Source organism: Pseudophryne corroboree, chromosome 2 (genome assembly GCF_028390025.1).
Source record: "Pseudophryne corroboree isolate aPseCor3 chromosome 2, aPseCor3.hap2, whole genome shotgun sequence".
NCBI lineage: Eukaryota > Metazoa > Chordata > Amphibia > Anura > Myobatrachidae > Pseudophryne > Pseudophryne corroboree.
This window is the reverse complement of record NC_086445.1, coordinates 115,421,612-115,446,747: the sequence shown is the minus strand read 5'-3', so window position 1 is coordinate 115,446,747 and position 25,136 is coordinate 115,421,612. Positions and strand designations below refer to the sequence as shown.

General features: G+C 46.2%; 1 protein-coding gene across 2 annotated transcripts in view; it reads right to left on the bottom strand.

Moving 5' to 3' along the window:
- LATS2 (large tumor suppressor kinase 2) overlaps positions 1–25,136 on the bottom strand; it is a 115,465-nt gene that overhangs the window by 70,329 nt on the left and 20,000 nt on the right. The gene's annotated exons all lie outside the window — the stretch shown is intronic.

Sequence of the window (25,136 nt, the reverse complement as noted above, 5' to 3'; positions counted from 1 at the left end):
AGCTGTGAGGAAAAATGGCGCCAGTGTGCTGAGGAGATAGGCTCCGCCCCCTTCTCGGCGGCCGTTCTTTCGCTTTTTTATGGAAAAACAGGCATGAGTTAAATGCATCCATATAGCCCAGGAGCTATATGGGATGCATTTTTTGCCCCCTAAGGTGTTTATATTGCGTCTCAGGGCGCCCCCACCCAGCGCCCTGCACCCTCAGTGACCGGAGTGTGAAGTGTGCTGAGAGCAATGGCGCACAGCTGCGGTGCTGTGCGCTACCTTATTGAAGACAGGACGTCTTCTGCCGCCGATTTTTCCGGACCTCTTCTGCTCTTCTGGCTCTGTAAGGGGGGCGGCGGCGCGGCTCTGGGACCCATCCATGGCTGGGCCTGTGATCGTCCCTCTGGAGCTAATGTCCAGTAGCCTAAGAAGCCCAATCCACTCTGCACGCAAGTGAGTTCGCTTCTTCTCCCCTTAGTCCCTCGATGCAGTGAGCCTGTTGCCAGCAGGTCTCACTGAAAATAAAAAACCTAAAACTAAACTTTTTTCTAAGCAGCTCAGGAGAGCCACCTAGACTGCACCCTTCTCGTTCGGGCACAAAAATCTAACTGAGGCTTGGAGGAGGGTCATAGGGGGAGGAGCCAGTGCACACCAGGTAGTCTTAAAGCTTTTACTTTTGTGCCCAGTCTCCTGCGGAGCCGCTATTCCCCATGGTCCTTTCGGAGTCCCCAGCATCCACTAGGACGTCAGAGAAATAAAGATAATTTACTTTAAACAAAGCTTATGCTAAACATGGCAACGCTTATGCTAAAGATGGCCATCCGCACAACTGCACTGGACATGCTGTTTAAGGTCCATACACACTGGGCGTTTTTGCCCAGCGTGTATAAACAGCGATGATCGCTGACATTGCTGGGCTGAAAAGCGCTCAGTGCGTACACACTGAGCGCTTTTCCACGCTGCCCAGCGATGTCAGCGGGGGTGAGCGGCTTTCCATAGCAGGACGCTATGGAAAGCCGCTCAACCCACCATTCATCTACTGGTAATACCAGTAGATGAACGGCCGCCGCCAGCGATGAAGCGGAAGCGGCATCAGCGCTCACCACTCGTTCATACACATTGGACAGCTTTGAACTGAAAGCAGCTCAACACACCAAAAGTGAGCTGCTTTCAGCTCAAATTCGCCCACAGTGTATGGGCCTTTACCCCTATGATAAAAACAATGTACAGAACTACTGTGTGGCCGGAGACCTGTCCCACGTGATTGCCACTTTAAAAGAAAAAAAAAAAAGAAAAAAAAGGGAGAATTCTCCAAAAATCTCTCACTTTCTGATTTTTACACCCTATTACATTCCCCTTGTATGTTTAATAATGTGTTTTAACATGTTATATGTAGTGCTCTGCGTTAAATGTAGAATTGTACATTTAAAAGCACTTATGAGAAATGTATAAATGTATTATGGTTTTGACATTTGGAAACTGTTCATGGGACATTCTCTCATAGGAAGTCCTATGCTATTTAACATCTTAGTGTTATAGTGAGACCTTTTTAATGTTGGTCAGTGTACTCCAGGCGATGTCCTGGATCTTGGCAGTATCCTGTTGAAAGGTGTTCATGAAAGACTTCTGTGTTTCTCTATGTAAAGTGTCAAGTAGATTTGGAATCAATGTTTTCCTGTACATTTGTACAGATATACTTTACGAGGGGAGGAAGGAAATTGTGTTTCCCCTTTTGAATTGTAATCAGTATTTAGTTATGTGTTGTAACATAGCTGGTCTGATTGATATACAAATCCTTAATGGTATAAGGGGGAGGATTTAACCATGGTATTTTGTCTTCTGATTATATAAAGGGGGCTGTGAGCCGTGGGTTAGAGAGAGAGATCTCTATGCTGCTGTAAACATCTTGAATGCTGTACCCTCTAAGCAATGCTTGTAAAGAGGAAGGGTCTTCTTTTAGACTATTTGAGCAATAAACATCTTGCGACCAAGAGGAATGCAACATTCACAGTCCCGTTCTCTGCCTGTTCTGGGCTGAGCCCAGCATCTCCAAGCTCCACCCTTTGCAAGTTATTATGCAGGGCTGGTCCAGGTCAGCGACCAGTGGGGGTCAACCATCAGGTGGTGTATCAGCAGCATGTAGACGCAGTCACAGCAGTAAGCGGTTCTAGGTGCCGGGGTTAGGAGGCTGGTGGTGGCAGCAAAATACTCGCCCACTACGCAGTGGGTGGTGTCAGTAGCAGGTGGTTACTGATGGTAAAAGGGCATCCCCTATTGGTCAGGTCCCATGAGACCCAAAACCAATCTCTTATCACTAGGTTTGGGCAGCGAGGCGTATCCAGTAACATACTTTATGATTGCATCTCTTTGGCAATTAATAAGTCTTCCTTTATAATCAGCTCAAGTTTAGAGACAGTGGAACAAATCCAAAAGGGCCAGTTAGCAAATGACAGTGGAAGGACATCTTTCCTGACATAGTGTAACTGTCTGGCTCATGTGATTATGGGGGTAAATGTAATAGGGTCCAAGATGCTGGAGGTCTGGGATTTTGTCCGAGAATGGCCATATTTTTAAAGCGGCAATCATTTATAAGGCAAAACTTGGTTATTTTGCCTTGCAAATGATTGCCGGTTTAAAAATATAGCCATTCTCGGACGAAATCCCGGACCTCCGGCAACTCGGATCCTTTTACCCCTTGAACTCCATACACATAGAACTGCAGATATCATGTATCAGTAACTGTTGTGTAACTGCCAATCCCTCATAGTAAGCTCTGCCTGCCACAAACTTGCCCACAGCATCTGGGTACATCATGGTGCCTGAGCAAGGTTCAGCAAAGGCACTGTAGACCGGTAGTAATATGCTGAGCAAATACCTAAAAAAAAAAAATCTGAAGGATGTGCTATCACCTAGGAAAATATTTCTACCATGGTGCATTTACCCTTTAGTCAATGCCCTGAGGCCAGCTCTGTACAGACTGTTTTCCCATGGCTCCTTTGTACAATGCACCCCCCACCAAGTGTATGAATAGCTTATTCAAGATCCTGCACCCATGCTTTGTTACTTCACTTCCCTAAATGATGGCCTCTCTGCTCCTGTGACTACAACACAAGTGGTAGGTCCTACTACTTGCCTTTTGGCTGGTGTTGGTGGCACAGTAGGCTCCTATGTGGTTTTTTTCATGCTGACGCAGAGTATCTAATTAAACATAGCTGTGGTGTCCTGCTCAAAGACATTATTAGGAGAAATGTGTGTATTGGTACTAATGTGTTTGTATTAATTGTTTTATATAATAGTGCGCCATTTGGGAATTTGACAACTGTCTTATGTTTATGTGAAACCAGCGATGAGATACCAAAAATGTTTATGTCTTAAAGAAAACCAAATTAAAATAAATAAAAATACTATATTTAATGAATCTGCCAGCGCTATCTGTATTCTGTTTCTGTAGTGTTTGGATTGAAATGGTTGACTGGTCTCTTTAATGGTGGAAAGCTGCAGGCGAATTACTGTTTAAATAAGTAAATAAAGAAATAATAAGATTTTACTCACCGGTAAATCTATTTCTCGTAGTCCGTAGTGGATGCTGGGAACTCCGTAAGGACCATGGGGAATAGCGGGCTCCGAAGGAGGCTGGGCACTCTAGAAAGATTTATGACTACCTGGTGTGCACTGGCTCCTCCCACTATGACCCTCCTCCAAGCCTCAGTTAGGACACTGTGCCCGGACGAGCTGACATAATAAGGAAGGATTTTGAATCCCGGGTAAGACTCATACCAGCCACACCAATCACACCGTATAACTCGTGATACTATACCCAGTTAACAGTATGAATATAACTGAGCCTCTCAACAGATGGCTCAACAATAACCCTTTAGTTAGGCAATAACTATATACAAGTATTGCAGACAATCCGCACTTGGGATGGGCGCCCAGCATCCACTACGGACTACGAGAAATAGATTTACCGGTGAGTAAAATCTTATTTTCTCTGACGTCCTAGTGGATGCTGGGAACTCCGTAAGGACCATGGGGATTATACCAAAGCTCCCAAACGGGCGGGAGAGTGCGGGTGACTCTGCAGCACCGAATGAGAGAACTCCAGGTCCTCCTCAGCCAGGGTATCAATTTTGTAGAATTTTGCAAACGTGTTTGCCCCTGACCAAGTAACAGCTCGGCAAAGTTGTAAAGCCGAGACCCCTCGGGCAGCCGCCCAAGATGAGCCCACCTTCCCTGTGGAATGGGCTTTCACTGATTTAAGATGCGGCAGTCCAGCCGCAGAATGCGCCTGCTGAATCGTGTCACAGATCCAGCGAGCGATAGTCTGCTTAGAAGCAGGAGCACCCAGCCTGTTGGGTGCATACAGGATAAATAGCGAGTCAATTTTTCTGACTCTAGCCGTCCTGGAAACATAATTTTTCAAGGCCCTGACTACGTCCAGTAACTTGGAATCCTCCAAGTCCCTAGTAGCCGCAGGCACCACAATAGGTTGGTTCAAGTGAAAAGCTGATACCACCTTAGGGAGAAACTGGGGACGAGTCCTCAATTCTGCCCTATCCATATGGAAAATCAGATAAGGACTTTTATATGACAAAGCCGCCAATTCTGATACACGCCTGGCCGAAACCAAGGCCAATAACATGACCACTTTCAACGTGAGATATTTTAGATCCACGGTTTTTAGTGGTTCAAACCAATGTGATTTTAAGAAACTCAACACCACGTTGAGATCCCAAGGTGCCACTGGAGGCACAACCGGGGGCTGAATATGCAGCACTCCTTTTACAATGTCTGAACTTCAGGTACTGAAGCTAATGCTTTCTGGAAGAAAATCGACAGAGCCGAGATCTGTATCTTAATGGAGCCTAATTTTAGGCCCATAGACACTCCTGCTTGTAGGAAATGCAGAAATCGACCTAGTTGAAATTCCTCTGTTGTGTTGGGGCCTTTTTTGGCCTCACACCAAGAAACATATTTCCGCCATATGCGGTGATAATGTTTTGCAGTTACATCTTTCCTGGCTTGAATCAGCGTAGGAATGACTTCCTCCGGAATGCCCTTTTCCTTTAGGATCCGGCGGCAAACCGCCATGCCATCAAAACGTAGCCGCGGTAAGTCTTGGAACAGACAGGGCCCCTGCTGCAGCAGGTCCTGTCTGAGCGGCAGAGGCCATGGGTCCTCTGATATATTTTCTTGAAGTTCTGGGTACCAGGCTCTTCTTGGCCAATCCGGAACCACGAGTATCGTTCTTACTCCTCGCCTTCTTATTATTCTCAGTACCTTTGGTATGAGAGGCAGAGGGGGGAACACATAAAACGACTGGTACACCCACGGTGTTACCAGAACGTCCACAGCTATCGCCTGAAGGTCCCTTGACCTGGCGCAATATCTTTTATAGCTTTTTGTTGAGGCGGGACGCCTTTATGTCCACCTGTGGCCTTTCCCAATGGTGTACAATACTTTGGAAGACTTCTGGATGAAGTCCCCACACTCTCGGGTGGAAGTCGTGTCTGCTGAGAAGATCTGCTTCCCAGTTGTCCACTCCGGGAATGAACACTGCTGACAGTGCTAACACATGATTTTCCGCCCATCGGAGAATCCTTGTGGCTTCTGCCATCGCCATCCTGCTTCTTGTGCCGCCCTGTTGGTTTACATGGGCGACTGCCGTGATGTTGCCTGATTGGATCAGGACCGGCTGGTTTTGAAGCAGAGGCCTTGCCTGACTCAGGGCATTGTAAATGGCCCTCTGTTCCAGAATATTTATGTAGGGAAGTCACCTGACTTGACCAAAGTCCCTGGAAGTTTCTTCCCTGTGTGACTGCCCCCCAGCCTCAAAGGCTGGCATCCATGGTCACTAGGACCTAGTCCTGTATGTCGAACCTGCGGCCCTCTTGAAGATGGGCACTCTGCAGCCACTACAGTAGAGATACCCTGGTCCTTGGAGACAGGGTTATCAGCCTAATGCATCTGAAGATGCGACCCGGACCACTTGTCTAACAGGTCCCCCTGAAAAGTTCTTGCATGGAACCTGCCGAATGGGATTGCTTCGTAGGAAGCTAACATTTTTCCCAGGACTCGCGTGCAATGATGCACCGATAACTGTTTTGGCTTCAGGAGGTCTCCGACTAGAGATGACAGCTCCTTGGCTATCTCCACCGGGAGAAACACTTATTTCTGGTCTGTGTCCAGAACCATCCCCAGGAACAGTAGACGTGTCGTAGGAACCAGCTGTGACTCTGGACTGTTTAGAATCCAACCGTGCTGTTGTAGCACTTTCCAAAATAGTGCTACCCCGACTAGCAACTGCTCCTTGGACCTCGCCCTTATAAGGAGATTGTCCAAGTACGGGATAATTAAAACTCCCCTTTTTCGAAGGAGTATCATCATTCCGGCCATTACCTTGGTAACACCCTCGGTGCCATGTACAGTCCAAACGGCAGAGTCTGGACTTGGTAATGGTAATCCTGTACCACAATCTGAGGTACTCCTGACGAGGATAGTAAATAGGGACATGCAGGTAAGCATCCTTGATGTCTCGGGATACCATGTAATCCCCCTCGTCCAGGCTTGCAATAACCGCCCTGAGCGATTCCATCTTGAACTTGAATTTTTTTATGCATGTGTTCAAGGATTTTAAATATAAAGAAGGGTCACACCGAACCATGCGGTTTCGGTACCCCAACCGTGTGGAATAGTAACCCCGTCCTTGTTGAAGTAGGGGCACCTTAAGTATTACCTGCTGGGAATACAGCTTATTAATTGCCTCTAGCACAGCCTCCCTGCCTGAGGGAGTTGTCGGCAAGGCATATTTGAGGAAACGGCGGGGGGAAGACATCTCGAATTCCAGCTTGTACCCCTGAAATACTACTTGAATGAAACAGGGATCCACCTGTGAGTGAGCCCACTGATCGCTGAAACTTTTGAGACGGCCCCCCACCGTACCTGGCTACACCTGTGGAGCCCCCGCGTCATGCTGTGGACTCAGAGGAAGCGAGAGAAGAATTATGATTCTGGGAACAGGCTGACTGGTGCAGCTTTTTACCTCTTCCCTTGTCTTCGTACAGAAAGGAAGCGCCTTTGACCCGCTTGCTTTTCTGAAGCCGAAAGGACTGTACCTGATAATACAGTGCTTTCTTAGTCTGTGAGGAAAACTGAGGTAAAAATATTTCTTCCCAGCTGTTGCTGCGGATACGAGGTCCCAGAGACCATCCCCAAATAATTCCTCACCCTTATAAGGCAGAATCTCTATGCGCCTTTTAAGGTCAGCATCACCTGTCCAGGGACAGGTCTCTAATACCCTCCTGACAGAATGGACATTACATTCATTTTGGATGCCAGCCGGCAAAATATCCCTCTGGGCATCCCTCATATATAAGACGACGTCTTTAATATGTTCTCATGTTCGCAAACTAGTATGTTTGACAGGGTCACCGACCACGCTGCAGCAGCACGCTCTGCAGGTTTCAGTCTAGTACCTGAGTGTGTAAATACAGACTTCAGGATAGCCTCCTGCTTTTTATCAACAGGTACATTCAAAGTGGCCGTTCCTAAAACGGTAGTGCCACCTATTTTGACAACCGTGTGAGCGCCTTATCCACCCTAGGGGATATCTCCCAGCGTAACTTATCCTCTGGCGGGAAAAGGTACGCCATCAGTAACTTTTTAGAAATTACCAGTTTCTTATCAGGGGGAACCCACGCTTTTCACACACTTCATTCATTCATCTGATGGGGGAACAAAACACTGCCTGCTTTTTCTCCCCAAACATAAAAACCCCCTTTTTAGAGGTTAATGTCAGAAATGTGTAACACATTATTTTTATTGCCGGGATCAAGTCACGGATGTTCCTAGTGGATTGTGTATATGTCTCAACCTTGTCGACACTGGAGTCAGACTCCGTGTCGACATCTGTGTCTGCCATCTGAATGAGCGGGCGTTTTTGAGCCCCTGATGGCCTTTGAGACGCCTGGGCAGGCACGGGCTGAGAAGCCGGCTGTCCCACAGCTGTTACGTCATCCACCCTTTTATGTAAGGAGTTGACACTGTCGGTTAATACCTTTTACCTAACCATCCACTCTGGTGTCGGCCCCACAGGGGGCGACATCACATTTATCGGCATCTGCTCCGTCACTATATAAGCCTCCTCCTCAAACATGTCGACACAGCTGTACCGACACACCGCACACACTACAGGGAATGCTCTGACTGAGGACAGGACCCACAAAGCCCTTTGGGGAGACAGAGAGAGAGTATGCCAGCACACACCAGAGCGCTATATAATGAGGGGATTAACACTATAACTGAGTGAATTTTCCCCCATAGCTGCTTGTATATACAATATTGCGCCTAAATTTAGTGCCCCCCCTCTCTTTTTTACCCTTTGAGCCTAAAAACTACAGGGGAGAGCCTGGGGAGCTTTCTTCCAGTTGCACTGTGAAGAGAAAATGGCGCCAGTGTGTCTGAGGGAGATAGCTCCGCCCCTTTTCCGCTGCCTATTCTCCCGCTTTTTTCTGGATTCTGGCAGGGGTATTTACCACATATATAGCCTCTGGGGCTATATATTGTGGTATTTTTGCCAGCCAAGGTGTTTTTATTGCTGCTCAGGGCGCCCCCCCCAAGCGCCCTGCACCCTCAGTGACCGGAGTGTGAAGTGTGTATGAGGAGCAATGGCGCACAGCTGCAGTGCTGTGCGCTACCTTGGTGAAGACTGATGTCTTCTGCCGCCGATTTTCCGGACCTCTTCTTGCTTCTGGCTCTGTAAGGGGGACGGCGGCGCGGCTCCGGGACCGAACACCAAGGACTGGGCCTGCGGTCGATCCCTCTGGAGCTAATGGTGTCCAGTAGCCTAAGAAGCCCAATCCGGCTGCAAGCAGGCGAGTTCGCTTCTTCTCCCCTTAGTCCCTCGCTGCAGTGAGCCTGTTGCCAGCAGGTCTCACTGAAAATAAAAAACCTAAATCTATACTTTCTTTCTAAGGGCTCAGGAGAGCCCCTAGTGTGCATCCAACCTCGGCCGGGCACAAGATCTAACTGGGGCTTGGAGGAGGGTCATAGTGGGAGGAGCCAGTGCACACCAGGTAGTCATAAATCTTTCTAGAGTGCCCAGCCTCCTTCGGAGCCCGCTATTCCCCATGGTCCTTACGGAGTTCCCAGCATCCACTAGGACGTCAGAGAAATTTAAGTTACTGAGCTTTTTATCATCAACTGGCACCGGGATACACGTGGGGTACCTTTCTTGTTTCCTATGTGGAGTATTCATAATGCAAAAAGGAGCTGGCTGGTCTATGGGGTCGATTCAATTCACAGACAGTTGAATAGCGCTGGGAATTAGCTCCCGGCGCTATTCAATTCAGCTCCAGTTAAGTCGGCGAATGCCCGTTGTCGCGGACTTAACAGTGTGATTTGTCGGGAGAACGGGCATTCTCCGACTTAACTCCCCACCGCAATGCTGATTCCTGACAGAATCAGCCTTGTGCCGGCCGCGCGGCAGCACTTTAGTCGGATTTCCTCTCTCATCCCCCGGGGGTGAGAGAAGAATTCCCGACAATTGAGTGTCACTTAGCGCTGTATTGAATAGCGCCGGGAGCGAATTCCCGGTGCTATTGAACTGTCGCCGAATTGAATCGACCCCTTTGTGTATAAATGTATGTGTGTATTAATGAGTATGCACAAGGGAAAGGATGCGTGCATGCGCTAGTCACAAGGTGTTTGTATGGGAAGTAAACTGTGCTCCTTCTCTATGTATGGATATACAATGTTCTGTCTTTATGCCACCTAATATAACATATCCATCACTTACCTCCACATATAGTTTATGTAAATGTTCCTTAAAATAAGAGTAAATTCTCAATCCTCTCTAAAACTCCACTCTTAAAGGCCCATACACACTTGACGATAAAATGAACGACGTCGTTCATTTCAGCCCTCATCAACGACGTCGCTCATTATATCGTCAAGTGTGTATGCATCCGACGACCACCGATGCGCGGCCCCGCGGGACATTAACGACCCTCGCTTATCTGTGGAGCATGTATGCTCAATTTCCACTATGGTCGTTACCGACCAGAGACGTCGTTAAATGTGTATGGTGTGAAAGACCAACGACCAAGCCACTGTTCACCAGCTCATTATTTTAATAAACTGTTCAGCTTGGATGCTTTAACGATGAATGGTCTATGGTCTTTGGTCGTTGGTAGTGTGTATGCTCATGTCGTTTGCTCAGCTGTTCAAGGGAAGTTCAAGGGAAGTCGTTAACGACGGTCGTTAACGATGTGTGCATCGTCAAGTGTGTATGGGCCTTAACTAGATAGTTGCCTAGACGCCTGAAATGTCAAACTTTGGTTACGCTCCTGAACTTCAGCGAGAGTAGACCAAACTCCTGTATCCAGCACCGCACACTTTCCTAGTGGGTTGGTTCAGGGGCTAGATTACGCAGCATTGTACATCAGGAGGCAAGGATGCAGCAACGCATTTTGCAGTACAACAGCCCAACCTCCCACCTTGTCATCAAAACCCAGGAACTTAAAGAGGAAAACATGAAAAGTCATCAAGCGTGCCTGGATGTAGGTGGTCATTCCGAGTTGATCACAGCAGCAATTTTGTTGCAGTGCACATGGTTTTGCCCAAATGCTAAAAAAAATTCCTGCTGCGATCAACTCAGAATTAGGCCCTGTAAGCCTTTGGCTTCACCTTTATTCAATTTTCATTGCACAATGGATTCTTTGCACCTTAGATTTCACAATGTCGCTAACACACCTGAAACATTTGCTCAAAGAAACACATTTTTATACATGTTACAAAGTTTAGGAATGTAACATAAAAAAAAAAAAAAATCATGTCTGGTCAAAGCCAGTGCGTGATTTAAATGTAGACAGGAATGCATAACATATACATACTGCTCACACTAGCACTGGAGGGAAATATATACCAGAATAAATAACTTGCTCTAGTACCTTAAAGCATGTAAGCTCTAACGAGAAGGGATTCTAACCTTTAGTTTCGACGCTTGTCAAAACAATTAATAATGTTTAATTTTGTTTTTCCATCAGATTGCACAGAGCTCGGGAATATGTTGGCGCTACAGAAACAATGGAGCTAACCATTACCATGCTATCAGGTTACATTACTTCACCTGTGAGACACGTTATCAGCAATCCCACCAGGTTTGGCACCAACTTTATTCTCACGTTAAATATTTGTGGATTTTAACTTTATGGTTTTCAAATTCCACAAACAGGGAATACCTATATTTATTTATTAACAGTTTCCTATATAGCGCAGCAATTTCTGTTGCGCTTTACAACTGGACACAATTAGAAGACAAAACTGGGTAAAAACAAACAGTCATAGAGGGAGGAGGGCCCTGCTTGCAAGCTTACAATCTATGGGGAAATAGGCATTTATACACAAGGATAGGTACTATAGTTGTTCACCAGATTGTAAAGGTTCTTGGTGGGCTGTGTGATATCACATCACAGCAGTGATGAACCAGGTTCAGGGGAAAGGAGAGTGAAGAAAGAAAATATGTGGGGGATGTGTGGACTGTACTGTGAGGATATAGTTGGATAGGAGAGCTATGAAGGTAATGTGAGTGGTTCTGGAATTTGATAAGCTTGTCTGAATAGGTGATATTTCAGGGAACGCTTGAAGGTTAGAGGAGAGTCTTATTGTACGTGGAAGGGCATTTCACAGAGTGGGTGCAGCACGAAGGAAGTCCTGTAATCGTGCATGGGAACAAGTAATGAGTGTGGATGAGACACGTAGATCTTGTGAAGAGCGAAGGGGCCGGGTTGGGAGATATTTTGAGATAAGTGAAGAGATGTATGTTGGTGTAGTATGGTTAATAGCCTTGTGTGTAAGTAACAGTATTTTATATTGAATACGGTAGAATACAAGTAGCCAATGGAGGGACTGACAAAGTGGGTCTGCAGACGATGAACGTCTAACGAGGAATATTAGCTGCATTCAGAATGTATTGTAATGGTGAGAGTCTCTTCTTAGTAAGACCAGTAAGAAGACTATTGCAATAATCAATGCGGGAGATAATGAGCATGGATTAGGGTTTTAGCAGTGTCTTGTGTAAGGTATGATCGTATTTTGGATATGTTTCTTAGATGTATGTAACATGATTTTGAGACAGATTGAATGTGGGGAACAAAGGACAGTTCTGAGTCAAGTATGACACCTAGGCAGCGAGCTTGTGGTGTAGGGTTGATCGTACAGTACTCAACAGTGATAGAAATATTAGAAACATAGAAACATAGAATTTGTCGGCAGATAAGAACCACTTGGCCCATCTAGTCTGCCCCCTTTTTTTTTTTTTAATATTATTTTTATCTCTAACCTTATTTGATCCTTATTTCTTTGTAAGGATATCCTTAGGTCTATCCCATGCATGTTTAAATTGCTCTACTGTCTTAGCCTCTACCACCTCTGATGGGAGGCTATTCCACTTGTCCACTACCCTTTCTGTGAAATAATTAGGTTGATAATTGCTATTGGCTGGTGGAAATATAATTAACTCTGTTTTTGGAAATATTAAGTTTGAGGTGGCGAGATGACATCCAAGATGAAATGACAGAGAGGCATTCAGTGACCCGGCTCAATACAGATGGTGACAAATCAGGGGAGGATAGGTAGATTTGAGTATCATCTGCGTACAGATGATACAGAAATCCAAAAGAGCTGATTAGTTTACCAAGAGATGAGGTATAGATAGAGAAAAGCAGAGGACTTAAGATTGAGCCTTGCGGTACTCCAACTGATAGAGGTAGAGAAGAGGAGGTGGAATCAGAGAAACGGACACTGAAAGAGCTATTAGATAGGTAGGATAGGAACCAAGAGAGGGCGGTGTCCTGTAGACCTAGGAATTGTAGTGTTTCTATGAGAAGAGAGTGTTCAACAGTGTCAAAAGCAGCAGAGAGATCTAGAAGAATAAGTAGTGAGTAATGGCCTTTAGATACCTATAGAATGTAGGTAGATGCTACAACCTACTGGGCTAAAGGACCTCTGACGTTAGGGGGAGGAGCAAGGTCGGTGGGTTAGAACGTTCACTATCCACATCACCATCTCTTCCCTTTAGTAACAGAGCCGAAATGTGGCAAGCGCTGCGAGCCCGTGAGGGTAAATACAGGGTCCCATGTTCCAACCTTACTCCTCCCCCTCTTGTCGCCGGTCACGTGGAACGGACGTCCGGGGTCCTTTAGCCTTGTAAAATTTAGCCATAACCATAGACTAAGCATGCGAGCAGGGCCCTCTTACCTCTTTATCTGACTGATCTTACCCAGTCTTGTTTAATTACGGTTTTGTTCCCAATTGCAAAGTGCAATGGACTATGCTGCACTACATAAGTTACTGTTATTGATAGTAATTAACACAAAGGGCTAAAACAAGCATCTCTCCTAGTAGCCCCTTGTTTCAAAGGGGGAGTTTTCTTATGTAGCCCATACACTTGTGAGATATGGCATACAATCCTTCGATTTCGCAGCATCTGTGGGAGAAATCAAAGGATTGTATGCACATTTAAGGTACCATGTGGAGCGATGCGCGGGCACGCTGCTCTAATATCGCGTCTCATGATAGTATGTGCTGCGCTCTCACTCGGCGGTGACTTGCCCATCACGTGATTACCATGCGATCGATTTCATAGCACCTGAACCGCCGATGCGATGCCCCGAGATGTCGCCTCGCAGGGCATCACACAAGTGTATGGGCACCATTACTTCAAGTTTCTTGACCAGATCTTTTCAGTTTACAAAGAAATAGAAAATACTAAATTTAACCTTAGCCTTTACAGCAGGGGTGGGGAACCTGCGGCCCTCCAGCTGTTGTTGAACTACACATCCCAGCATGCCCTGCAACAGTTTTAGCATCGCCAAATAGCAAAATAGTAGCAGGGCATGCTGGTACGTGTAGTTCAACAACAGCTGGAGGGCCAAAGGTTCCCCACCCTGACTTCCCATAGCATAGCCTATCACTCGTCAATAAGATTATCAGGAGTAGTGTGGGAGGACAAAAAGGGACTTTGCAACCAATAGTGTGTGTAGTAACTTGCTGTATGCGATTTCGCAAATTATATTCATCATTGCAACAGACAAGTAAATTTAATGCCAATCTCAGGCTAGGTCAGCTATAAATAAAAATCGCCTGACAGTCATAGTCAGATCTTCATGAGGTAAGGCGCGCAGCGGTAAGCTGCGCGCCATTGCTCCCAGTCACACACACACAGAGCAGCACTGAAGGGTGCAGGGCGCAGGGGGGGGGGCGCCCTGGGCAGCAATAAACCTCACATTTTGGCCAAGTACAGTTTGATTAGGCTGCGGAGGCAGTAAATCTATGATCCCCCGCCATTTTATTGAAAAATCACTGGGACCGAAGCCCGCCGTCGGGTGGGCGGGGCTTGATCCTCAGCACTAACCAGCGCCATTTTCTCCACAGAAGCTGCATGAGGAAAACGCTGGCTCCCTGTTCTCTCCCCTGCTGAACTTCACAGGCTTGAAAAAGAGGAGGGGGGCACATTGGCGACGCAGTGAGTGGGAATTGGCATATTATATAAAAAAGCGCTATCTGGTCATATTTTTTCCAGTGTTTTTAAGCGCTGGTGTCTGCTGGCATACTCCCTCTCTGTCTCTCCTTAGGGCCTGGTTGGGGTTTTGTCCCCTTATAGGTTAATCCCTGTGTGTGTGGGGTGTCGGTACGTGTGTGTCGACATGTCTGAGGCGGAAGGCTTCTCCAAGGAGGAGGTGGAGCAAATGAGTGGTGTGTCCCCGTCGGTTGTGCCGACTCCAGATTGGATGGACATGTGGCATATGTTGAATGCAAGTGTGGCATCTTTACATAAAAGGCTTGATAAGGCTGATTTAGGGGGGACATCAGGGGGTCAATCCTCGGATTGGACCGACTCACAGGGCCCGTCGGGGTCTCAAAAGCGTCCCTTAACACAAGACACTACTACCGACACGGATTCTGATTCCAGTGTCGACTATGACGAAGTAAAATTGCACCCTAGGGTGACTAAAACCATTCAGGGTATGATTGTGGCAATAAGGGATGTGTTGCATATTGTGGATGAACCCTCGGTCCCCGACACAAGGGTACACATGTTTAAGGAAAAGAAACAGATTATTAATTTTCCCACATCTCATGAATTAAATGAATTCTTTGGCAGAATTCACATATCTTTGAGGATTATCGCCCACTGTGTAGGGCCTATAACTGTACCCTCCCACAGCTTAACCCTAACTGCCCCCAACCCGTTCCCTGCAACCTATCCAGCCCCCCCTAGTGCCTAACCCCAGTACTTGCTGTCAGGTTTCTGGCCGTCAGTATTCCGCTGCCGGGATCCCAATTGCCGTGTAGATAAATGTATACATACAGGGGGAAACATTTCAGTGCACCTTTCTGAAAAGAAAGGAACACCGCTAAATATCTATCCTCTCTGTCATTCTCACTTCAATAACCTTGTTTCCGGAAATGTAATGTAATTTTTGCAGTGCTACTCCTCCTATCAGCTAGTGCAAACAACTGTTCTGCCGCAAACGCCATCTTGTTCCAGACCCAAAATCAACAACTGTGCAAGGCATGTGATGTCACCACAATGAATTGTGTTACATAAAGTGTTGACATGTTTTTCAAACATTGGACTCATTTTATCACGTTCTCCCGGCACCGATGAGATTGCAAGCTGATTTGGGCATGGCTGTCTTTACCTTATGTTTCATGTAATTCTGCCTAGTTTGATGGTACCATTGTCACCTCAATGTACATCGTTACATGTTGCCAAATCATAAAGAAAGGACATTACTAATGTTACATTCCACCACTAGCTCCCAGAACTACTGATGGCTAGATGTATTCTTCTTGGTTACAGACACATGATTATACTGTATGATAATATATATACAGAATAAGTGAACATTGCGCCATGGACATGAAAAAGGCAGATCAGGGATTGTTAGGAAGGTGTTCGCCATACACAAAACTTCATGGTATCAATGAGCCACATTTGTGATGACGCCTTTGACTGGACATAAGAGCTATAACTAGATTATCAAGAGGTTTCCTTTGTTCCCTCCCATCTTGTACACTTTCCAAGGAAAGATTATCTTCCTGTGCACACAACGCAAGGCATGTGCAAGTAGCTTCTGTGGCTGTGCTTGTGAAAACACTGACACAAATATACTTCACTATGTACAGTATGTGGAATCTAAACATAGTTAAAACCTGAATTCACAGACACTTGTCCTTCAGATCTGGAAGACATCCAGCAGGAAGTTAACACTACAAAAGAAGAATGGCTCGTCTGGGTTTTTCCCATTAATTCCAGGTAACACAGGGTTTACACCTGATGTGGAGGAGCATCCGGCTTATCATGGCAGTAGACTGTGCACTTTGCCAAACCTATCATGAATGTTGCCTGAACACCCTCAGCAGTTATTGGGCAGTGATGTGATATCTACACCCAAATAAAAATTGCTGGTGTTATATAAATACTTTATTAATAGAACACCCATAAAGTTTGAGTCTTAAAGAAACATTTTTCCTGGCACAAATTCTTGCATGCATATCTGCAAATTTTACAGATGTAAAGTGTTACAATTAGTAAGTTTACATTGAGGTGCCACAAAGGTGACCCTGTCCGGGTGTAGTATGGTATGCCGATGGCCGGGCTCCCGGCGGCCAACATACTGGCACCGGAATCCCGACCGCCAGCATACCGACACCTGGGCGAGCGCAAATGAGTCCCTTGCGGGCACGGTGGCGCGCCATGCTATCTATTCTCCCTCCGGGGGGTCGTGGACCCCCAAGAGGGAGAAAAGGTGTCGGTATGCCGGGTGTCAGGATTCCGGCACCAGTATACTGTGCGCCGGGATCCCAACAGCCGGCAAACTAAATATCGCACCCCTGTCCTATGGCTTTAAAGTGACGTTGCAATCGGAAATTCTAGAAACTGCATTTAAATACAGTGAAACCCAGAAGTTCAGCATGATGGTGAGTCACGGAGAGAGTGCGGCTTTCCTAAGCTGGTATGTTGCCCTTTGGGATGCTATGTGTTTGCACTGGGGAGAATGACAGGAGTACAGTATCGGGTACATTGGTGGCCTCAGGAATTCATTTTTAAGAAGAATTTTCTATTTATACAAACGCGTTCACAAACACCTGTCGTAAAATCATGCCTCTTGCCATACACTTTTTACAAAATACGCGTCTTATTCGGATCGCTACTGCGACAAAATGACAATGCCTGCAGCTGCTACTTGCAATTCCGATGCTAACCTGAAAAGATGCAAAAGATGGCAGTCCCACACATATGAGCCGTGCCGCATCGATGTGTATTTAATCTGCAACTTTATACCAATTCCTTTGTGACAAAAGTCGATGATGCAAATAAAACGCTAAGTTTATAAAATAAAGAAAGTCCAAGAAAGCTACCTGTGGTGGAGCGTCTAAGTCGCGCCATGCATCTCACACCACATAAAAGACAGGTGTATGAGAACACATATGCATACAGAGAATCCAAAACCAAGAACTGCCAGATCGGTAACACAGCTTGTTCAGTGCCCTGAAATCAAACCATATTTGCATGCAAATTCTTTTAACCGATTCTCAACCAAATTAAGAGCTTTTACCAATCAAATATCTAAGAACAGGAAGGTTTTCAGAGACGAATGAATTCAAAGATCAGCTTTATGCAACGCAAGCTAGTACTGTAGACTAGTTATATTCAGAAGTAAATAAGTTCTAATGTAACCTAAAGACTAAGTTACCTGTCACTCCAGTACAAGATGAATACACATCTGTACACGCCAATAATCTTTTGTATTTACTGTGTGTTAAAGCTGCATCCGGCCAGTTAGTCGACATTCAGAAGATTGACAGATTCTAAATGGCAGTAGTCAGAATGTCAACACGGGTGTTAGTCAACATGGTTAAAATGCCAACATTTAAACATGTTGACACCACATTGCGGCTATATTGTTTGTTCATTTTTAGGGCTAAAGTAAGCAAAAACACATGTCCACATTCTGGTGTTCACCTGTTAAATGTTGACATTCTGAATGTGTCAATGTTTTAACCTTGTCGACCTAAGTACATTGGCCCTCAGAGTTGATCGCTATCTACTTTTGGCAGCCGTGTAAACGCATAGTCGCCACCTATGGGGGAGTGTATTTTCGCTTTGCAAGTGTGCGAACGCCTGTGCAGCCGAGTGGTACAAACACATTTTGTGCAGAACAAGACCAGCCCTGTAGTTACTTACTCTGTGTGATGATTGCAGCGACGAAGGTCCCAGAATTGACGTCAGACAACCGCCCAGCAAATGCCTGGACACGCCTGCGTTTTACCAAACACTCCCAGAAAACGGTCAGTTGACACCGATAAACTCCCACTTCCTGTCAATCTCCTTGCGATCGGCTGTGCGAATGGAATAGTCACTAGAAGCAGTGCAAAACAACGATGCTCTTTGTACCCGTATGCCACGCGTGCGCATTGCGCCCCAAGTATATGCATAGTTTTGCCATTTTTTTTTTAAATGATCGCTACGCAGCGAACATCGGCAGCTAGCGATCAACTCGGAATGACCCCCATTGACATAATGGTTGTCGACCTTACGTCCAAGTACGATCAGTCATACCTCACCTGTTAAAGCTGCTGTATAGTCTCTTTTCTGCTCACCTTTTACCACGCCATCACGTTACACATCGTGTAAAAACGGTTAGAGGGAAATGCTACTTGTAAACCTCAGTGAGCAATTCGCTGCCATGTAGAGACAACTTTTTGTATAGTTTGTGAGCTCTCAAGGGCAAAGTTTTTAATTTCATTGTTGCCGAACTCCAATTTTTGGACCATTTGTCTAAGCCTGACATGTAAAAGTAAAAAATAAAATAAAAACGTCTATGTAATACAATAAACACATTTTTCCCCTATGATAAAGTATACATTTTTACAACCCTGTGTTTTCTGTTTTTACTTTATAGTCTAGGTTACTGCATTGATGCAGACAGCCTGCTTGGAGTCACACGAGTACAGATGCATAGAGCTATTTCATTTGTGTTCCCATTTTATCATTGTAATAAAGACTTCCATTTGCTGTAATAGGACTATTGTCACCTGCCCAGCACAGATAAACAACCCTGTACTCAGCGAAACTTCTTTGTTCCTCATTCCTGAAACAAAGCTCTATACATACAAGACAAAAAAAGCCACATAATAAAATGCAGACACACATAACATAAGAATCCAGATAAAATTCCCAAGACGTTTTATCATTTAGGCCGCTCCACATACTAAGCCAATTAGCATTCGGAAACTGTTTGATATTTAGTTGAATCTTTTTTTAAAAGGACATGGAAATCCTTAAATCTAGTGACATTGAGTGCAATTGTAATAACGCATTAAAAATAATACATATGGCCCCTCTGTTTAATATTGAAGTACACTATAGAAAGCATACAGAGGGCAATTCAATTGTTTTAACATGCCAGATCTCCCATCTAAAGTGACGAGCGCCCCAAATAAACCACGTAAAGCGGCTAAATTAATGGACCCAGTGTGAATAGTGCCATTGGGCACCCAAACTTGTCACTTTTCGCATATTTCAGCTCACTACCGCCAGGGGCTGCAAGCTGAAATGTGTCTCCTGGCGGTTAATTGTGCCCGAACGGAGCAACAATTGAATTGCTCCATGAGGCTCCAACTAGTGGTGGCCACGTGGAAAAATTTAATTCCTCCTTTAAAGATGAACAAAATGATGTTTCCCCACCAAGCAAAAACAGAAAATAAAACTCCAGACGAGTCTAAATGTATCTGGAGATACTAACCTTCCCCCCCTAGATCTTCATTAATAGGATGTACTGTAATGGCCCTAAATACGGGATGCGGTTATGTTACCGGCGCTCGGGATCCCGAACGTTAAAAATGCTGGTAGTCGGAAAGCCAACCTGCAGGGTTGATTCCCACTCGTGCGTGTACACGACACCCATAGAGTGGGAATAGGACCTGTGGTGAGCGTAGCGAGCAAACTGCGTAGGCGTGCGCAGCAAACCCGCAAGGGGTTTTCTTGCAACCCGCCCCCCAGCCGGCATTTTGCTGCCGGGAACCCAGTGCCTGTATGCTGACTGCCGGGACCCCAGCAGCCGACGTAACATACCCAACCCCTAAATACAATATGTAATTTCTACATTAGGTGTAAAGCCATCCCATGAGTGGATAAGGAGCAGGAAGAGAAGGATATTTCCATTCCCTCCCCTGCCCTTACCATACACAGCTACTAGTTCAGTGAATAGCAAGAGGAAGTGCAGATGATTGGTGTGTCGTGCTGAGCTTCTTCCATGCATTAACTATTGTCCACTGCGGTGACTAGCGTTACCGGGAAATCAGCGGAAGCAGGATGGTGCCGGGGGTGAGAGGAGAACCTCTTCACGTCATACCTAGTACTGTGAAGCCTAATAGCAGGTTCTCACCTGTAATCTATAAATAATCTACATCAGACACAATGTTATAAAAATGCAGTATAACATACAAACAGATGTGATAGTAAAGCTTGAAGGTTCTGTAGCGTGGTGCATGGAACATTTCCAACTGCGGACTTAACCCAGCAGGATCTAGCAATCACCACTCACTGCAGGTGGACAGGGAGATTGGGCGTTTGGCTTGCACAATCCTGTGATCAAGATTCTTCCTTATAGGCACGTCAATGAGTCAGCATTAAGAAGGAAGATTGCAGGACTGCTCTGGTTTCGGGTCTACTACTGAACAGATGGAAGAAAAAGGAAAAGGTGCTTCACGTACTATAAGCAGCCATATACAGCACCTGCATTTCCTATGAACAGGAAGAAGATAATAAGATTTTACTTACCGATAAATCTATTTCTCGGAGTCCGTAGTGGATGCTGGGGTTCCTGAAAGGACCATGGGGAATAGCGGCTCCGCAGGAGACAGGGCACAAAAAGTAAAGCTTTTTCAGATCAGGTGGTGTGCACTGGCTCCTCCCCCTATGACCCTCCTCCAGACTCCAGTTAGGTACTGTGCCCGGACGAGCGTACACAATAAGGGAGGATTTTGAATCCCGGGTAAGACTCATACCAGCCACACCAATCACACCGTACAACTTGTGATCTAAACCCAGTTAACAGTATGATAACAGCGGAGCCTCTGAAAGATGGCTTCCTTCAACAATAACCCGAATTAGTTAACAATAACTATGTACAATTTATGCAGATAATCCGCACTTGGGATGGGCGCCCAGCATCCACTACGGACTCCGAGAAATAGAATTATCGGTAAGTAAATTCTTATTTTCTCTATCGTCCTAGTGGATGCTGGGGTTCCTGAAAGGACCATGGGGATTATACCAAAGCTCCCAAACGGGCGGGAGAGTGCGGATGACTCTGCAGCACCGAATGAGAGAACTCCAGGTCCTCCTTAGCCAGAGTATCAAATTTGTAAAATTTTACAAACGTGTTCTCCCCTGACCACGTAGCTGCTCGGCAAAGTTGTAATGCCGAGACCCCTCGGGCAGCCGCCCAAGATGAGCCCACCTTCCTTGTGGAGTGGGCCTTTACAGATTTAGGCTGTGGCAGGCCTGCCACAGAATGTGCAAGTTGGATTGTGCTACAGATCCAACGAGCAATCGTCTGCTTAGACGCAGGAGCACCCATCTTGTTGGGTGCATACAATATAAACAACGAGTCAGATTTTCTGACTCCAGCTGTCCTTGCAATATATATTTTTAATGCTCTGACAACGTCCAGTAACTTGGAGTCCTCCAAGTCACTTGTAGCCGCAGGCACTACAATAGGCTGGTTCAGATGAAATGCTGACACCACCTTAGGGAGAAAATGCGGACGAGTCCGCAGTTCTGCCCTGTCCGAATGGAAAATCAGATATGGGCTTTTGTAAGATAAAGCTGCCAATTCTGATACTCTCCTGGCAGAAGCCAGGGCTAGAAGCATGGTCACTTTCCAAGTGAGATATTTCAAATCCACCTTATTTAGTGGTTCAAACCAATGAGATTTTAGAAAGTCCAAAACCACATTGAGATCCCACGGTGCCACTGGAGGCACCACAGGAGGCTGTATATGCAGCACTCCCTTAACAAAGGTCTGGACTTCAGGGACTGAAGCCAATTCTTTTTGAAAGAAAATCGACAGGGCCGAAATTTGAACCTTAATAGATCCCAATTTGAGACCCATAGACAATCCTGATTGCAGGAAATGTAGGAATCGACCCAGTTGAAATTCCTCCGTCGGAGCACTCCGATCTTCGCACCACGCAACATATTTTCGCCAAATTCGGTGATAATGTTGCACGGTTACTTCCTTCCTTGCTTTAATCAAAGTAGGAATGACTTCTTCCGGCATGCCTTTTTCCTTTAGGATCCGGCGTTCAACCGCCATGCCGTCAAACGCAGCCGCGGTAAGTCTTGAAACAGACAGGGACCCTGCTGAAGCAAGTCCCTCCTTAGAGGTAGAGGCCACGGATCTTCCGTGATCATCTCTTGAAGTTCCGGGTACCAAGTCCTTCTTGGCCAATCCGGAACCACTAGTATCGTTCTTACGCCTCTTTGCCGTATAATTCTCAATACTTTTGGTATGAGAGGCAGAGGAGGAAACACATACACCGACTGGTACACCCAAGGCGTTACCAGCGCGTCCACAGCTATTGCCTGCGGATCTCTTGACCTGGCGCAATACCTGTCCAGTTTTTTGTTGAGGCGAGACGCCATCATGTCCACCATTGGTCTTTCCCAACGGGTAACCAGCATGTGGAAGACTTCTGGATGAAGTCCCCACTCTCCCGGGTGAAGATCGTGTCTGCTGAGGAAGTCTGCTTCCCAGTTGTCCACTCCCGGGATGAACACTGCTGACAGTGCTATCACATGATTCTCTGCCCAGCGAAGAATCCTTGCAGCTTCTGCCATTGCACTCCTGCTTCTTGTGCCGCCCTGTCTGTTCACATGGGCGACTGCCGTGATGTTGTCCGACTGGATCAATACCGGTTTTCCCTGAAGCAGAGGTTCTGCCTGGCTTAGAGCATTGTATATTGCTCTTAGTTCCAGAATGTTTATGTGAAGAGACGTTTCCAGGCTCGTCCATACTCCCTGGAAGTTTCTTCCTTGTGTGACTGCTCCCCAGCCTCTCAGGCTGGCGTCCGTGGTCACCAGGATCCAATCCTGTATGCCGAATCTGCGGCCCTCCAATAGATGAGGACTCTGCAACCACCACAGAAGAGACACCCTTGTCCTTGGAGACAGGGTTATCCGTAGGTGCATCTGAAGATGCGACCCTGACCATTTGTCCAACAGATCCCTTTGGAAAATTCTTGCGTGGAATCTGCCGAATGGAATTGCTTCGTAAGAAGCCACCATTTTTCCCAGGACTCTTGTGCATTGATGTACAGACACCTTTCCTGGTTTTAGGAGGTCCCTGACAAGGTCGGATAACTCCTTGGCTTTTTCCTCCGGGAGAAAAACCTTTTTCTGAACCGTGTCCAGAATCATCCCTAGGAACAGCAGACGAGTTGTCGGCATTAACTGGGATTTTGGAATATTCAGAATCCACCCGTGCTGTTTTAGCACTTCTTGAGACAGTGCTAATCCCATCTCTAGCTGTTCTCTGGACCTCGCCCTTATTAGGAGATCGTCCAAGTATGGGATAATTAATATGCCTTTTCTTCGAAGAAGAATCATCATCTCGGCCATTACCTTTGTAAAGATCCGAGGTGCCGTGGACAATCCGAACGGCAGCGTCTGAAACTGATAGTGACAGTTTTGTACAACGAACCTGAGGTACCCCTGGTGTGAGGGGTAAATTGGAACGTGGAGATACGCATCCTTGATGTCCAAGGATACCATAAAGTCCCCCTCTTCCAGGTTCGCTATCACTGCTCTGAGTGACTCCATCTTGAACTTGAACTTCTTTATGTACAGGTTCAAGGACTTCAAATTTAGAATAGGCCTTACCGAGCCATCCGGCTTCGGTACCACAAAAAGAGTGGAATAATACCCCTTTCCCTGTTGTAGAAGAGGTACCTTGACTATCACCTGCTGAGAGTACAGCTTGTGAATGGCTTCCAAAACCGTCTCCCTTTCGGAGGGGGACGTTGGTAAAGCAGACTTCAGGAAACGGCGAGGTGGATCTGTCTCTAATTCCAACCTGTACCCTTGAGATATTATCTGCAGGATCCAGGGATCTACCTGCGAGTGAGCCCACTGCGCGCTGTAATTTTTGAGACGACCGCCCACCGTCCCCGAGTCCGCTTGAGAAGCCCCAGCGTCATGCTGAGGCTTTTGTAGAAGCCGGGGAGGGCTTCTGTTCCTGGGAAGGAGCTGCGTGTTGCTGTCTCTTCCCTCGACCTCTGCCTCGTGGCAGATATGAATAGCCCTTTGCTCTCTTATTTTTAAAGGAACGAAAGGGCTGCGGTTGAAAAGTCGGTGCCTTTTTCTGTGGGGGAGTGACTTGAGGTAGAAAGGTGGATTTCCCGGCTGTAGCCGTGGCCACCAAATCTGATAGACCGACTCCAAATAACTCCTCCCCTTTATACGGCAAAACTTCCATATGCCGTTTTGAATCCGCATCGCCTGTCCACTGTCGCGTCCATAAAGCTCTTCTGGCCGAAATGGACATAGCACTTACCCGTGATGCCAGTGTGCAGATATCCCTCTGTGCATCACGCATATAAAGAAATGCATCCTTTATTTGTTCTAACGACAGTAAAATATTGTCCCTGTCCAGGGTATCAATATTTTCAATCAGGGACTCTGACCAAACTACCCCAGCACTGCCCATCCAGGCAGTCGCTACAGCTGGTCGTAGTATAACACCTGCATGTGTGTATATACTTTTTTGGATATTTTCCATCCTCCTATCTGATGGATCTTTAAGTGCGGCCGTCTCAGGAGAGGGTAACGCCACTTGTTTAGATAAGCGTGTTAGCGCCTTGTCCACCCTAGGAGGTGTTTCCCAGCGCTCCCTAACCTCTGGCGGGAAAGGGTATAATGCCAATAATTTCTTTGAAATTATCAGCTTTTTATCAGGGGCAACCCACGCTTCATTACACACGTCATTTAATTCTTCTGATTCAGGAAAAACTATAGGTAGTTTTTTCACACCCCACATAATACCCTGTTTAGTGGTACCTGTAGTATCAGCTAAATG